This window comes from Ambystoma mexicanum, chromosome 1p (assembly GCF_040938575.1).
Source record: "Ambystoma mexicanum isolate Mex_15411 chromosome 1p, UKY_AmexF1_1, whole genome shotgun sequence".
In the NCBI taxonomy this organism is placed as follows: Eukaryota; Metazoa; Chordata; class Amphibia; order Caudata; family Ambystomatidae; genus Ambystoma; species Ambystoma mexicanum.
In genome coordinates, this window is record NC_090921.1 from 559,761,583 (window position 1) to 559,778,316 (window position 16,734).

Genomic DNA, 16,734 nt, shown 5'->3' on the forward strand with positions numbered 1-16,734 from the left:
AGCTGCTTCCGGAACTTCAGATGGTCCGGTTCAAGTCTGAGAGGGGCAGGGAGGCCGTTCCAGAGGGAGGCACCTGCAGAGGAGAAGGATCTACCCCCCACCCTCTCTGCCTGGAGAAGTATCTGACCCTCAGAGAATTGGAGGTAGCAGAGCGAAGGGCTCTAGAAGGAAGGTATTTCGGAAGAGAGAGATGGATGTAGAGCAGGCCCTGGACCCAGAAAACCTTGCGGACAATGCAGAGGGTCTTGAACTTAACTTGATACTTGCAGCCACCGGGAGCCAGTGGAGAGATTTCAGGACTGGAGAGATATGGTCCCTGGGCTTGAGGCCAAGGATAAGTCTTGCAGTCCTGTTCTGGATTAGTTGCAGGGGGTGAAGAGTAGAAGTAGGCAGATTGAGAAAGAGGCCGTTGCCGTAGTCCAGCCTGGAGAGAACCAGGGCTCTGGGGGAAATTGAGGAAAGGTAGCATACCTCTGAGGAGGTGCAGCTGGAAGTGGGCCTTTCTGGCAAAGTCCGAGATGTGAGGAGAGAAGGAGAGAGTGGGGTCGAAGCTGACGCCAAGATTTTTTGCCTCAAATAAGGTGAGGGTAGAGGGCCCAAGGAGGGCGGCCAATGTGAGAGAGGGAAAGAGGGAGCAGGGGTCCCAAATTGAAGGATCTTAGTCTTACTGGCACTAAGGCAAAGATTGTTGGAGGTCCACCAATCATGAGTCACGGATAGGCAGTCAGGAATGAGTGAGGGAGGAGAGTAGGGTGAGAGAAGCTTGAAAGAGAGCTGAGTGTCCTCTGCATTATACTGAAAGTTAGAAGAGAAGGTGGAGATCAGATGGGCCAAAGGGTCTAGATAGACATTGAAGAGCCAGAGTGAGAGGATAGACCTCTGGGCGACACCACATGTGGGGAAAGAGGTGGTGAAGAGAAAGGACCCATGTTGGACCTGGGAGGGACAGTCTAGGAGGAAGGAGGACAGCCGCGCCAGGGCCTGATCTGCGATGCCCAGGTTCACACAGGGTTGGTTGATCAGGTTGGCGTGATTGACCGTGTCGAAAGCATAAGGAAAGGTAAAGGAGGATGAAGACAGAGGGAGAGCTGGACTCGATGCTAGAGAGCAGATCTTCACAGGTGTTCAGGAGAGCATTTTTAATGCCTCGGGCTTCTCTGAAGTCAGACTGATGGTCATGGAGGCAGCCAACAGATTCAGTGTGGAGGGTAAACTGGGAGATGGTCAGCATTTCTAGGAGTTTGCCCAGGAAAGGAGTGATAGAAATCGGGCAACAGTTTGCCAGACATTTAGGATCGGCAGAGGGCTTTTAAGGAGGGGGTGCACAAGGGAGTGCTTAAGGAGAGAGGGGAAAGATCCAGTGGCCAAAGAGTGGTTGCAGAAAGCGGCCAAGGCTGGAGTGAGGGTGGCAATGTGGTCGTTGATGGTTCTGGAGGAGCAGGGGAGCACCTGTTTGGACTACGCTTTCATAGATCAGACTTATCTAGAGACATCCCCAGGTGTTGTCAGAGCTGAGGAGTAAAAGGGAAAAGGAGAGGGAGAGGTGGCCAAAGGGGGCCTGAGAGACATAGAAGGAGAGGAAGAGGAAAGCGAGGACAGGATGTAGTGCGTTTTAGTGGTGAAATGAGAAGCCAGAGCCGTACATAGGGCCTTGAAGGGAACAGAGAGGCGAAGTCTGCAGTTGGATTGGCTAGCTCCGTGCAGATTTTAAAGAGTTTGACCGTGTTGATAGAGGCCACAGAGATGCGGGCTAGGATATGGACCTTCAGCTTGGAGAGGACAGAGAGTCTGTATTGCCTTTGAAGCAGGGGGCAGGCCAGTTTGTCAGAGGATGCGCCCAAAGCCCTCCACTTCCTCTCAGTCACCCTGCTCTTGCATTTCAGGGTGGCAAGGTCGGAGTCGTACCAAGAGTTGCACTTGGAGGTAGGCTTCAGATAGATTCTCATGACAGGGGCAAGGATGTCCACACTGTTGGAGATAGAAAGATGCAGGCTAGAGAGGGTTGTCTCAGGTCAGCTGCAGGAGTAGGAGGAGCAGAGAAAGTAGAGACAAAGGTGTCAACTGACACTCGCTTCATGGGCCAAGTGATCGAGAAGGAAGGTGGCAGTGCTGGGGAAGGCTTTGCTTGAGGGGCAAGAAGTTTCATGTGAGAGAAAAGCGAACATGGTCAGTCCAAGAGAGAGCAATGGTACGAGGGTTAGAGAGGGGGATGTCTGAATAGATGAGAACATCCAAGGTGTGTTCAGCAGAGTGTGTCAGACCAGAGGGTAGAATGGAAAGGGAGAGAATGTCGCATCAGTTGCGAAAGAGCGGAATTAGAAGCATCCAGGTGGATGTTTAGATCTCTGAGGAGGAGAAGTTGAGAGGTTGAGGCAAGGAGAGAAGATGATATGTCAGCCCATTCTGAGAGAAAGAGGGTGACCTGGCCAGGTGGCCTGTAGATTGTGGCCACACTCAGAGAGAGGCCAGGTGAGATAGTGTTGTGACGTAATCTTGCGGGTCGACTAAATACCTCTGTCCTGAAGCACCAGTCAGAGCAGTAATACCTCTCCCTGACCAGTTATTGGAGCCACAGGTGGACTGGAAGCATAGCACCGGAACCTCAGCAGCTAAAAGGAAACAGCGGGTTGATTAGCACAAGTACAAGTTCACTGGGATAGCTGGGAGGTAAACTGGAGAGGAGACCTACCTAGCGAAGGTGGAAGTACCACAGGAAAGCAGTCAACACCCCCACCCCCGATAGGTGAGGTGCGGCTGATGACAAGGTTCCAGTCAGGGTTTCTTTAGGTGAATCCAGGAGCAAAAACCCAACACGGATAGAACCAAGTCCAAAAGTTCCTTAGAGTCCAGAAAATATATCCAGTTCGCCGATGCAGAAGGAAGATCCAGCAGCAGTCCAAAAGGAAAAAGCCAAAAGTCCAGACAACACCAATTCAGCCAGTAATCCAAGGGTTAATAAAAAGCAATCCAAAAAGCAGAGCCAAGGGTCAGAAAACAAGGTACAGGGAATCAGAAAACAGAAGCCCAAGGATACCGTCACTCGCAAAACAGCTGAGAAGTAACGAGAGGCGAGATAGAGAGCCTTTTATAAGGGACATCCTGATTATGTGAGATCACTTGACTGAATGTTGGTCACGTGAGTGGGAAAAACATGGAGCCACCGTGTGTCCCTCAGTCACCATTGCAACTGCCAGTGACAGCAGAACAGAGAACGAGAATGTCGCCAGGGGCGACCGCGGAAGAACAGAACCCCTCACCAAGGTATCGGAGGAGCAGAGGAGCGGCCCCGGAGTCTGCGCATGAAGGAGAGCCTGCAGAGCACCTGACTCCGGGACCACGTATGCGGTAAGTGCACAACAGATAGAGAGCCTGCAGACTAGGCAGTCAAAGGAGGAGTAGGCCTGCGTAGAAATGACAGAAGCAGGGATCCACTCCGGAAAGATCAGGACCTCTCCACCTCCGGGACAGTTGGTTCTGGGCTCGGAGAGGATCTTGTAGCACTCAGGGAGGAGTGTCAAAACCTGTGACATAGCTGGCCGTGGACCATGTCTCAGTGACAGCGAGGAAATCCAGGTCAATGTCTTCGAGGAGGCGGCAGATGACCGACGAATGTTTTACAGCAGAGCGAGAGTTGAGAGTAGCTAAGAGGAGCAGGTTGCCACATTTGTAAGACTGTCAGGGTGGAGTGCAGAAATGAGGTATACCCAGCACAGGTGGTAGAAGGGCCTGAGAGTGGGCAGAGACAGTAGACGAAGGTGGCATAGGGGCCACAGCGGTGGAGGAGAAGGGTGCCAGAGAGGCAGCGGAGGAGGAAGGAGGTGGCAGAGGGGCCAGAGAGGTGTTAGAATGAGTGGCAGGAGAAGGGAGGAAATTAATGAGCCACGGGAGACGCCTATCGAGAAGGAGGAGATTGGGCTGAGAGCCCTGGACCATGACCGTACCATTTTGAGCGACATTCAGGATGGTTTTGGAGGATTGGAAGGGTGCCACAAGGACCTCTCATTGGGTGCCACCATTAATGGGGGAGGAGGAGAAAGGAGAGAGCAGGAACCATATGGGGAGTCCATATGTCTGGAGAGGGAACAGCAAAGAGGATGTTGGTGAGAGTCTGTCTGGAGGAAGCACTCATGTGGGTATCAGCGATAGGGAGACCTGGGTTTGGGACCAGGATATCCCTCTTGGACTGTTTCCTTCCAGACTTAGTGAGAGGGATAGGATAGGAGACAGAGTAGCAGTTTGAGAAGATGGGAGAGATTGGGTGCACCACAGGTGGTGCAAGAGTGAGGGAGGAAAAGAAGCACAGCCCGCAGCCCGCACAACCGGAAGCACCATGGAGGCACACAAGAGGCGAGAAGTAGGCAAGCCACCATAGGGGAACGCAGGAGCAGTAAGGACGGAAGACAGAGGGGTGGGGGATAACGCACTGCAAACACCCAGATTTGACTTTCATAAAATGAGGGGGGGAAAGGCCTAGTTTTAACACAACAGCAATGCAAAAACACCCAGATTTGACTTTCTTAGAAGAAGGCGGGGAAAGGCCTGGTTTTAACACAACAGCAATGCAAAACACCCAGATTCGATTTTCCTAAAAGGAGGGGAAAAGGCCTAGTTTTAACACAAGAGCAATACAAAACACCCCGATACGACGTTCCTAAAAGGCGGGTGGAAAAAGCCATGTTTTAACACAATAGCAATGCAATAAATGAGAATTTCCTGGAGAGATATGGGTGATGGCTTAACAATGAAGTTCACTGAGATGCTTAAAGGTGATGCGATAAGATAAATAGGAGTAATTGGCGGGGGCTGAGTCAGTTTAGTGGGGTGTAGTGATTACTGCCTCCCCGTCTGCACTGCACCTACCTTGACAATCGCAGCAGGTTGACGGCTGCAGGCCTCTTGCTTCCCTGGCTGACACCGGCAGACACCATCAGGGTCCTTCGCCACAAGAGCTACACGGGAAGAGGGGCTACCCCGGAGAGTGGTGTAATGAAGGACAAAGGGCCAATCAGGACAGCGGGAGGGTCAGGAGGAGGGAACACAGAGGAAAAGCAGGAAGAGGAAATGCAGACACCGTCTGCAGCGCTCGGAGAACAGTCTGGTAAAAAAGACAATTTTGCAACAAACCCGACAAGTTACAACACGGATGGAAAAGAGCATCTCCTGGGGCATGGCATACGTCCAGTCACAGGATTGCTAGTGGTGAGGTCAGCCACACTAGCTTGCTGCAGACCTCGTTCACACACAAAGCCAGTAGGGATGGAAGACGGAGGGGGGGAATCCCAGTGATTTGACCCAATGACAAAGTATCGAGGCTGAAATATCCGAAAACAAAGTGCTTGAATGACCAAAAGATCAAACACTTTGTTTTCGTACATTTCAGCCCCGATAATGTGTTAAAACACACATTCTGTCACACACACACACACCCACAACACACCCATAACACACCCATAACACCCCCCCAGCATACCCACACCACCAACATAAAGAAACCCCATTTACCTTCACCTTCACGCTGGTTCCTGCAGTGCCAGTTCCCTTTCACTTCTGTGATTGGGAACTGGCGCTGCAGGCTCCTTTTCTTGTCTTTTTTTTTTTTTGTTTTTTTTTTTTTCACGGACGGCTGCAGGGGTGTTGCCCCCGCTCACTAAACCATAAAGTATAGTGAGCGGGGCGATGCAGGGGACACCCATGCAGCCCCCGTTTTTTTTTTTTCACGGACGGCTGCAGAGTTGTCCCCCCCCAGCCCCCGCTCACTATACCATAAAGTATAGTGAGCGGGGCAATGCGAGGGACACCCCCGCAGCCCCCGTTTTTTGTTTTTTTTTCACGGACGGCTGCGGGGGTGTAGCCCCCGCTCACTATACCATAAAGTATAGTGAGCGGGGCAATGCGGGGTACAACCCCCGCAGCCCCCGTTTTTTTTTTTTAATGCTACCACCACCAACTTTTGGTGTTCGATCCTTTGGTGGTAGCATTTTTCGAACTTTTGGTCATTTCGACCTTTTTTATTTGATCCTTTCAACCTAAACCGAGGGGGGGGGGCGGTTTGGGTGGTAGATTAACATCATGCAGATTAATAAGAGCCTAACAAATCCCCCTTGGGTTTAAAAGCAATAGTCATTATTTCATAAAGCCTGCAGCATTATGCACCCTTCTCACTTCTGATCACCCCATTCACATTACTTAAGGGGCAAAATGCCCAGCTAATAGTATCCACTCACTCACATCTGTGCCTAAAGGCTCTCAGTGTATTGCTCTGATGACACAGAGCAACATGTCACACCCTTGGGAGAGCTCTGCTGCCCAGAGCTCGAACAATGAGGGTGCAGAACAGGGGGTGTCATGTTGCCAGAACAATGAAGGTGTTGAGCAGGAACTCCTGCTAAGCACCTGCAATGTCCTGCCAATGTCCTAGCCTGGCTCTGAAAAGAGCCACTGGAGAGCGGGGAGGAGGGGTGGAGGGGGGGAGGCCTTCTGCTTGGTACCCCACAGCCCTTTTGTTAGTGTAAATAGGTGTTTATGGGCGAGGTTTGTTCCTGACACCAAGATCCTCCTGTGGGGACAGTTCACATTGTGCACTGGCTGTACCCTCTGGCAGCCCCGCCCAGCAGACGCTTCGTCCTCAGAATATCTATTGTGCAAGCAAGACCTTCTCGCTATTCACCCCTATCAAGGTCGGACTTCCGGTTAGAAATAAGAAAATAGTAAAAAATAAACACACTTTCGGTGAAGTTTGAGCTGTGCCCCTTCACCCTATCCAAAAATTAGAAGCACAGTTGTTGTGTTTTACTTACTCTTGTCTTTCCCTGTTATGTATGTATGAGCCCCTGATGGAATGTTAGTGTGGAATGTTATGGATGAACTGTGTCTGTGTGTTCCACAAAGTCAGAACGCCAGTTCTCATCCGCATGTGCAAAGTTTATGGCGTGCGCTTTGAACGCGATGTCTCACCTCTTCGAATGTGGAGACATAAACAATTGAGGAAAGGACGTTGGAACGTAGCCTGATGTGATGCCGTAGAAGGCGTACGGATGTGACCAACATCATAACGTTCCCCGCCGTGACGATGGCGTCACGTAATATGAACAGTGATCTGTGCGGAGGTGCGCAGGAAAAAGAAAAAAAAAAAAAAGAAAATGAATATATTTTAGGTAGCTGCGGCAGATGCTATCGGAGGAATGAACAATGGAAGGAACAACGCATCCTGTGAACATGTATATTGCTTTATTTCCTTATGACGGAATCTGAGGTACTGCTTATTTTTCTCCTTTCATCTGCAGGCCAGTGTGATGCCGTCGAGTAATTTATGGACAGTAACTACTTCACAATGGTGTATAGTTGAGCACTCTTGGTTATTACGATGTGCTCTGTTTTCAGTGCTTATATATTTAATGTACTAGATGTGAAGGTTATAATAATAGTGAAAGCAACTCTGAAATTTGAATAATTTACGGGTTCAAAGTTGTTATGTGAAGCATGCTTTGAGTGCATGGTGTTGTGAGTGGTGTTTAAATGGCATAACATGCGTTTAAATAGTATAACATGTTTTTTTTTCTCTCTGCGCCTGGCTGGGCAGGTGCAGTCAGGGAATGAGTGTGATGAAAAAAAAAAATGACTATGCAGAATGTTCAGTAATGTTATGTAGGTTACATGCTAATACATTTTCTTTTGCAGGGTAGAGATGCATAGCACCTATGGACTCTTAATGAACAGTGATAGATGAATTTATGATATGAAATGCACTCAGATATGAAAAGTAATTATGAAATGTGTTGTTAAATGTATGAAATTAAATGAAAGGTATTGAGGATATGGAGTGATACTGTGAACTGTCCCTCGCACTAGGTGCATTTCGGTGATTTGGTGTATTCGCACTAGGTGCATTTTGATGAGACGAGTTTTTGATGGGATGTATGGTCCCGGTAAAAGGTACAAGTTTTGGAGAACTTGTGGCTTTCGCACTAGGTGCATTCTGATGAGATGAGTGTTTTGGTGGGACGTGTGGTCCCGGTACAAGGTACACGTTTTGGTTGAACTTGTCCCTCGCACTAGGTGCATTTCGGTAATTTGGTGTACTCGCACTAGGTGCATTTCGGTGATTTGGTGTACTCGCACTAGGTGCATTTCGGTGATTTGTGGTCCTCACACTAGGTGCATTTGATGATTGGGTGTACTTGCACCATGGTACATTTCGGTGATTTGAGGTCCTTACACGAGTTGCACAGAACAAAGTTAAAATGTGGGGTGTTAAAAAAAAAAAAAAAAAAAAAAACCTGCTATTACTCAAAGCAAAGTCAATGCAATTTTGTTACATCCGATGCATTACATGTTCAACTAATTTTTTTTCACAGGTACACACAAATGTAATGTATGTTAATTTGGCTAACCACATTTTCATTCACAGGTTCATCAAACACAAAGGACTTTGTAGGGTAAAGAATATGGACTCGATAGTAGTGTTGAACTCTCGCTTACCATTCTTGTACTCTCAATTTATCTTTGCTTGGTTTGTAAGAGATGTGTGATGAGGAAGTGTTTGTGGTGGTAGTAACTAACATTTTTGGGCACCTATTGTGGTGTGGGTTTGAATACCTTAGCGAGCAGATGGTTGCTCAGTTGTGGCACCTATGGTGGTGTAGGTTTGAATACCTGAATGAGCATATGGTTGCTCAGTTTTGGCACCTATGGTGGTGTAGGTTTGAATACCTGAAGGAGCATATGGTTGCTCAGTTGTGGCACCTATTGTGGTGTAGGTTTAAATACCTTAGTGAGCAGATGTTGCTCAGTTTTGGCACCTATGGTGGTGTAGGTGTGTAAGTGTTGCTTTAGGCGGTCAGTGGGGTAGAACCCTGTTTGTTTGTGTGTTGGCACAACCAGTTGTTGGTGGATGATGAAGTAGGGTACAGTAGTGATGTAAATTGGAGTAAGAATTGCGTTAGAAGGTGGGCTGGTCCCCGAGTGTTAGTTCCATAATAGGCCTGTTATGGTACTGGTGATAGTTCAGGAGTGGTGTGGCTTCTTGTAGCTACTGCAAAGGTCTCTGTAAGGTAATAGTTTGATTGTTTGGATGAGCACATTGTAGGAGGATGTTTGTGCATTGTTTTCTCTAAGTGTTTAACTCCAAATTGCATAGTTTCTCCATTCCCCTGTATTCTCATCGTTTCAATGTTATGTAAGGGGGGAGATGTGTTGTGTTTTACTTACTCTTGTCTTTCCCTGTTATGTATGTATGAGCCCCTGATGGAATGTTAGTGTGGAATGTTATGGATGAACTGTGTCTGTGTGTTCCACAAAGTCAGTTGGGGCCTGAGCTTAGATGATGAGGGGGCCGGTGGATGTCTCCTCTGCCTATATTACCTGTTTACTTCCCTTATGTACTTACCTGTGAACCTGACCTAGTAAAAACTTGTGAAACCCACCAGCGGCTCCATCTTACAATTTTACCCCCAACCCCTAAACTTAACAACAGTCCCTAAAATAAAATACATATGACAATGCGTCCAACAAATAAGTGAGCTGGAGGGCTCTAGGCGGAGCAAATGGAAAACCCTGCTCCCTGGGACACTTTGCAGAACCTCTTGCAAGTAGGGTCGCAACAACACCTACATTGGGGGGGGGGTAACTCTTCAAATGTTGGGAGAGGCGCTACATCAGAGACGGTGGGGGAGGGGCAAACGTATTTATGTGGGGGACATCTAACTGCTGTATGCATTCCAATGAGACTATTCTAGTGCTGCTTCAATGTTACAAGCAGTTAACGCTCTCCTTTCAGTCTGAAAGCACCCACTTAAGGACTGCTGTCAGAATGTGAGGTCTCCTGGCCCCTCTCTACCCTTCCAATCACCCCCCTCCATCACAAGTTCTAACCCTAAATCACAATTTTAATTGCCTAAAAATGTATGCATATGAATGCAGGTGCTAACAGTGTAATGCTTTACGTTAGTAATTGCCGGGCCTTTGTTAACAAGGAAGCCCAGGCGCCTTTGAACATCTGTGTCCTCCTCTGTCCGGCCACGGATCTGCAGGTCGGCCAGGTCGAGTCAACATAGCCCATAATTTCTAGGGTGGGGGGAGAGGGGGTTGAAGCCCAGTCAGCTCAATGGTATTGCGCCACTGCTTGCGAGGATGTTGAAACATTCTGCAACCCAGACTCTCACCTGAGATGGCCTGTGCTGAGGAGGGGCCATTCACCCTACCAGAGCCCTGTGTCCTGCTCATTCGTTTGCCCATGAGCATACATGCAGAATTGCAGTTTTGTTGGAATTCCCATTCCACCCAGTGTCAGGCATTCGCCCGACTGCACCGCCGTGCTTTCATTAACAGCCTATTTCTCTTTGCCTTCCTGCAGCCTTGGGGCACCCTCTAGGCGAGTGGTCTTCAAAATGTGGGGGTGAATCCCACAGCATCCACCACCACCACCACCAGCGTCAAGCACCATTTAAAGCCGCTTCTGCTGATCTGCCGGAGGCTCCCGTTGCCTTTTCATAGCGATGGGGATCTCAGGGAAATGGCACCATGTGGTAAATGAACGCAGACTGGAATCACGTGAGAGCAAGAGACAGAAATGAAGAGGAGAAGGAAGACAGGATGAGAGACATACGGATAGGGACAACCAGAAAGACACAGTGCAACAGGCAGACAGAAGGGCAGGGGAGAAAAGAAACAAAGAGAGAGTGGCATATGTTGTGTGTTGATCTAGTGTTTGCTCCTGCGTGGGCGTCATGACTTTGTCATGACACTCACTTAATAAAAGGGTGTCTGCTGGCACGCGGAGGGCAGTGCAGCAGAGCCACAGGAAGCGGCGACTCGTGTCTGCATGTGGTCTTTGGGGGCTGGGGTCTGCCACGTGTGGCCTACTTGTGTCAGCACAGCCTGGGTGCTCCCAGGTCCGAACCTCCATTGTGCTGGGTGCCCACAGCAGACATCATCAGTTTAGTGAACCGGACCGTGTGGGGTGATCCCTGCAGTAATTTTGCTGCGTGCTCGCAGCTCTGGGAGTCGTGTCGGAAGGTCCCAATGCCTGGAGTGGCCCGCCCTGGTGACCGGAGGCGGGTCACCACATTGGCGACGAGGCGGTCCGGGCCCTTACACCGTTGTGGTGTGTAGGCTGCCGGGAGCCCATTGTGTGCGGAGACAGGTGGTGCGGACGGCGAGTCACGAGGAAGGGGTAAGTTGCCGTGTGTGTCTGTGGCAGTGAAGTGGCGCAGGAAGAGGTGGCCACGTGGAACGGAGCACTGGGGGACCAGGTGTTCACTGGCTGGGCATCGGGAGTGCCGCCGCACATTGGTGGCAGGGTCGAGTGATACGGCCAGTGCCGACGGTGAGGGGAGCCGGTGGAGGCAGCAGAGGGTGATGGCCGAAAGGGCGCGGCTGCGACCCGCCGCGGTACACGTCTCTGCGGGGCCCCCCAACCCCATCATCATCGATACCACAAGCAGGCACGAAAAGGGCGTGGTCTCGTGGCGTGGCCTGAGGACAAAGGAAAGGGGGCTTGGCCTCCTGAATAACAAGGCCCGCCGGTCCCTAGCACAGGCGGGGGATGAGAAGAGGGGGCGTGGTCTCCACCGCTGGCCGTGGCGGGGTTTAATTAAGGCATCGGCCCGGATAGCAGAGACGCCCCATCAGGACCTGGGCACGCACATGGGTGAAAGTAGGTGGAAGTGGGTATTAATGAGAAAAAAAAGAGGGGCGAGGCGTGCAGCTGCAGGTACCCAGGTGATCAGTACTGGAGGCACTCAAGTGGCAACAAAAATCCACCTTGGGATACCTGCCACCATCAGCCTCCCCAAAAGGGTGTGTGTACCATCCCTGCTCCAACTGGTCTCCCACGATTCCCCAATGTAGCGGCTCCCTGTGGAGTGCTTCTGCGCCCTCTGGGACCCAAACTCAACAGCCTCAAAGGAACGGTTGCTGTGTCCTTTCTGCTAGTTGGTCATCAGCTGAAAGTAGCGGCTCCTCAACGAGTGCTTGTGCGCTTTCAAAAGATGTCCACAAAAGGGGGTCAAACCACCTGAAGCCCAGTGACTGTAAACAACACCCCACGACCCACCAGCAGTGGTCAAAATCAGGCGTCCCGCCCCACGTCCGTCATGTCGGATACGAAGGAACATGTCGAGTCCAGCTAGCACCAATAGCCCATTTTGATGTCCTGGGTGCGCCTGCCAGTCTGGGGCGCCGGTGGACAGCCTGGGTAGAAAACCTGGAGTTATACTTCAAGGTGGTGGAGATCAAAGATGCAGCCAAACGCCCCACACTCCTGTACTCCGCCGGACTGGCTGTTCAGAAGCTGTTCAAGACACTAAGGCCTAGAGATCAGTTATATAATGCAGCCATCACAGCCCTGAATGAGTACTTCTGACCCATGTTCAACAGGGACTATGAACGGTTCAGGATGAGGTGTGTGAGGCAGGTGGAAGGGGAGAGCCTCGATGCGTTCCATGGGAAGCTGTGTGGCATTGCACTGTCCTGCGACTTGGGAAACTTCGAGGGGGACGAGATCAGAGCGCAGATCATCTACGGCTGCAGCTCCTCGAAGCTACGCAAACAAGTCCTGAGGGACCTGACGCTGACCCTCGATCAAATACTAGACCTTGGCCGGGCCCAGGAACTGGCGGAGGTGCGGGCATCAGTCATGGACTCCTCCAGACACCACCTTAAGGTGGAGGCCCCCATGCAGCGAGTAAAGCTTGAGGAGGTGGCAGCTGTCGGCAAGTGGCAGGGTGGAAAACCGATGAGGAGGGGAGACTGGCCAAGGAGAGACCCCAATGCCACAATATGCCAGTGTGGGTGGGATCTTCCACACCCGCAGGACTGCCCGGCAAAAGGACATGTCTGTGGAAGGTGCGGGAGAGTAGATCACTTAGCATGGGTGTGCCTCGCCCCAACTCCAGCCAGTATGGCGGGGACATCGGGGAGGAGTGAGTCGAAGGGAAGAAAGACCCCCAGAGTGGCGGCGGTCCAGGTGGCGGAGGGTCCCAGAGGAATACGTTATGATGTTGGAGAGGAGGAAGATGAGGAAAACGTTTTCTTTTTGCCCTGCAGCAGCGCCAGTGGCCAGTTTGATCTTGGGATCTTCTGAACTCAGGTAGCCTGCCGTCGGGCCCCATGGTGTGCGGACACACCTGTTTGCAGTGCTAAACGTTAATAAAAAAAATATATATATTTTTTTAGTAACTAGTAAGGGGCACAGTGGTTGCGTGGGCTAGAATGCACCAAGTGTTACCCAGTATAGGGTTCCCGTTTGCAGTGAGTTTTGATTTTTGTTCATTTATGATAAAGGAGGGATGTTGTGTGTTGGTCTAGTGTTTGCTCCAGCGTGAGCGTCATGACTGTGTCATGACGCTCACTTAATAAATGGGTCTCTGCTGGCACGCGGAGGGCAGTGCAGCAGAGCCCCAGGAAGCAGCAACTTGTGTCTGCGTGTGGTCTTTGGGGGCTGGGGTCTGCCATGTGATCGTGGCCTACTTGTGTCGGCACAGCCTGGGTGCTCCCAGGTCCGAGCCTCCATTGTGCTGGGTGCCCCCAGCAGACATCATCAGTCTGGTGAACCGGACCATGTGGGGTGATCCCTGCAGTAATTTTGCTGCCTGCCAGCAGCTCTGGGAGTCGTGTCGGGAGGTCCCTACGCCTGGAGTGGCCCACCCCGGTGACTGGAGGTGGGTCACCACAGCATATCATCATTGTAGAAGGGAGAGAGTGCGAGAGACAGAGATGGGTGGAAAGATACTAAGAGACAGAAAAGACAGAAAGTGACGGTGAGACACATGGACCAAGCTGTCAGAATGACAGTGAATAGAGTACATTGTGATGAGCAAGAGATGGAATAGGCAGGGAAGAGAGGAGAGATAAAAGGGAGGAGAGTAAGTGAAAGGAGAGACAGAATCAGAGACATAGAGAGAGATAAGAGAGGGAGGGGGAAAGATGCAAGAGACGGAACAGGAGAGGGAGTCGGTCAAGTAATAGAATGGAAAGGGGAGAGTTGGCAGATGGACAGTGGGAGGGATATACGTGAGGGACCAAACAAGAGGACACTACAGCAGAGGACGAGAGTGAGAAACTGAGAGCGAGAAATGTAGAGAATGGGAAGGAGGAAGTGTAATGAAGGAGAAGTAATTAAGAGCACACGAGAAGACAAAAGTGTGTGTTAATGAGTGAGATAAAGCCGAGAATGGACAAGCAAGAGATGAAAAGAGGGAAGTGAGGGAAAGAGAGAGAGAGAGAGAGAGCAGGAGAGGGAATGTGTGTAATTTAGAGATATGGGAGGCAGACAAGGGAAGTCAAGTGAAGGAGGAGAAAAGGAGGAAGAGCAAATAACGAATCCTCTACTAAAAGGCAGATGTGTGAGGTCTCCTGATGCTGTGTAAGTAATGTTGTGTAAATTCCATTGTCAGTAACCCGCCTTTTGGGACCTATGCTCTCTCACAACCTCCTACAAAAAAAACAGTCTGGGACAAGAGATTCCCTGAACAGGCTTCCATCTCTAAGCCCTCTGCCACATGAGCACTTTACTCAATTCTCATGGTGCCCCCTTGGCATTCACTTTCACAGCCCTTACAAATCAAATGCCACCTACTGAATTTACTGGACCACCCACACAGACATCTAGGTTTGCCCTCAACTTGAAGATTCATTAGGTTGAGTGGTAGGGATTAGACAGGGCGTTTGACATGCTGCCTACCCACAACCAACCACTGCAAACTGGGAGAATAAAAAGTTGCTGGGCACATCTATTGCCTCGCCTCCCTGCGCTAGCCAGGCCATGGCCTGTGTTGGCGGGTGGTGCCCAACTTCAAAAAAGTTTGTTAAAAGGGAGCTCAGCATAAAATAGGATGAAGTCCATTGCTTTAGGCTGAGGGATGATACAGCCGTCTGCATGGAACACTTTTAGGACTCTTAATTCGGCCTCTCATCATCTTTCCTGATTTGCAACTCATTGGACCTCATGGCAATTCTTGTGAAGAACCTCCTGCTTGTATTCAGCAGCATTCTGAAACTTAGATGCCTCTAAACCAGGTGTATGAGATCCTTTTTGGCCTGTGCCTGTGTGTGTCATGTGACAGGCAGTACACCAGTTGGAGAGGTTGTGGCAGAGATGTGGGACAAACGGCCAGGGATACCGGCACCGCCCAGAGCCCCTGACACGCGTTTTCTTTGCACCGATAGGCACAATTCTAAGTAAGCCCCCTTAGGCACATCACCTGAGTAACATGTTTTGAGGACCCAGCTGTGAGACGGCCAGTGAGCAAACCATTTATGGAGAAAAGTGATTGTGTGTTTTTTCATTCCTTGGCACTATTTTTCTGAACCAAAAGTTCATGCCTTCCAGAACCTCTCGCGCTGCTCCTATGGTAATATGTGGTGGTCTCCGGAAGCCCCTGCCACTTTCTTTCCTTGCCCTGATCCTTGACGCACCTTGTGTATAATGTGTCTATTAGCAAAACAGCGATTGACAATAGCAGAATGAGAGTGAAATTGGAAGTTTGTGGAAAGAAGAATATGTTGTGCCTTTTTATGCCTTGCTATGCTTTTCTATGCCTTGCTGTACTCTTTTCTTTATCCTACGTTTAAAGGCATTGTTAATGCATTCTTATACCTTGTTAATCTATATTATGCAATGTTAGGCCATGCGATTCTATGTTGGGTCATGCCAGCCAACTGACCGATGCTTCGCAACTGCCGACTAACACCTCACAGATATTCCAACAGATTCATCTTTAGATGGCATGACTGTACAATGAAGCCATACACGCTCCATGCTCTAGGAACTGACATAGCCAACTACCCCATAGCAGCCGCATCATTTGCATGTCAACAAGTACCAGTGAGGGATAATTTACTATATTCTACTTGATTTGTATTCTGCTATTCTGCATGCAGTGCCATATGAATGCCAGTTGCTAAGTATAATGGATTGGAGGATAGCTCAGGGGCAGCGTGCTTGTCTTTGAAGGAAGACATTGCAGAGCAACACGTTTGGATCCTGCACTTAGAGGCTGCTTACAGGTATTACATGTGTTATAAAAGATTATTTCAATAATTATAAACCTGCTAAATGTTTACCATCTGCAATTGTCTTATTATTATGCACTGGATAGATGGACGGCACCAGTGGCCAAAGCCAACACTAACCCTCACCTACCCTTTCAGCCCCGGGTCCAGACTTTCTACCATCAGAATTGTTTAGGGCACTCTGGGAGATACTTGGTGGAATGTTACTGGAGGGCTTCCGATATGAGCATGAAACTGGTCTACTACCACAATCAATGCTGGAGATGTTGCTAGGCCCTGTCCTTAAAAAAGATAAAGACACTCGAGATATGGGGTCATACCATCTCCTCTAAATGCTAAACACGGATGTAAAGATCCTGAGGGCCTTCATAGCGGCAATACTACAAAGGGGGTGACGAGTCTGATTCATGCACCATGTTATTACAAAAACACGAGACGTCCCTCTCCCTTATGCGGTTATGTCGCTGGATGGTGAAAAGGCGTTCGACTGTGTGAAATGATAGTGTATCTGGGCAGTGCTACATGGGTGCCATTTAGGACCTCCTATACTAAGATGGATAAAACTGCTTTACAACTCGGTCGTGGCAAGAGTGAAGACAGGGAGGATGGTCTCGGATAGATGGAAAGTGGAGAAAGGAACGAGGCAGGGGGTACCACTCTCGCCCCTCCTATTTGCATTGTCTTTAGAACCACTGGCATGTATGCTTCGATGGGACATGACAG